The sequence below is a fragment of the Cyprinus carpio genome, chromosome A4 (genome assembly GCF_018340385.1).
Source record: "Cyprinus carpio isolate SPL01 chromosome A4, ASM1834038v1, whole genome shotgun sequence".
Lineage (NCBI taxonomy): Eukaryota > Metazoa > Chordata > Actinopteri > Cypriniformes > Cyprinidae > Cyprinus > Cyprinus carpio.
This window is the reverse complement of record NC_056575.1, coordinates 4,755,677-4,756,849: the sequence shown is the minus strand read 5'-3', so window position 1 is coordinate 4,756,849 and position 1,173 is coordinate 4,755,677.

The window sequence follows — 1,173 nt, the reverse complement described above, 5'->3', positions numbered from 1 at the left end:
GCGTCTTTACACGAGAAACATCGGTTTTGTCCACAAACTAGTGTGAGCAGATGTTAAGTTAACGTGAGACATGGCGCCTTTAAAACAAAACGCAAAAAGTAAAGGTCCGATTAGAGGAAAATGCTTTAATAATAAATTTGCACATGGTGGTTTATCACACAACGCCAAGCTTTTTTTTTTTTTTTTAATCTTACTTCATTCTTTTCAGCCTTATTAGTCATGTTCATTTACGATGTTTCTTTCTCTCATTTAACCCCAAAACAATTCTTCCTTTGGACGAATTCGTCTTTCTCTTTCAGAGGGGGTGGAGATAATTTTTTTTTATATCATTTTTAATTAAACATTCATTATTTTATTCAACTGATTTGTATTTAAAACTGGTGGTGGAAGAAAAGAATGAGGAATGTTGCAAGCTAAACTCAAACCCATTTCACCCACATGAGCACCACAGCATGTGTTAAATATAATATATTAAACAATATAAACAGATCTGTCTGTCTCACCTGTGTCTGTGTGATGGGCCGTGAGCCCTTGTTCTCCTGCGAGAGGAAAAAGCGGATGGACATGAAAAGCTCGTGCATACAGCAGCGGAACTCCTCCTCGTTCTGTCCGCCCGTGGCGAGCGCAAACAGCCGCCGCGACTGGATAATATACTTAAAAATATACTCCGTCGCCTAGGAAACCAACAGAATAGCAGATCTGAGCACAAAAAGCAACATAAAAGCAGTCTAATTAAGAATGCATGGGCTGTGTGAACTAATGCCATATGGAAGTCATAACGCCCCGGAGCGAACCATTCCTGAGAAATCCAATATTCAGTACATCAGACAGTAATGACAGACTCTAAATATCATTATGAAGAGCACAATATGGGTAAAAAGGATGTGTAGTGTGAAGCGTCTCACCTTTAGCACCTGTTGGATGTGTTCCTGACGGTCCGCTTCAATAATGCGGTCCACGTACCACTTCAGCACCTTGATCAGATCCCTGCCAGAGACACAAACACACAGCACTGTGGAAAACTGAACATTTACATTATGTTTGTTTAGTAGAATTGAAACCATTTATGTGGAGATTCATAATGGAAACTGTTTCTCAGTTGCATTTATTGTTTTAAAATTTTGTTTGTTACTGAGCCCACAATGTAGTAGTAGTAGTTTTAATAATAATAAT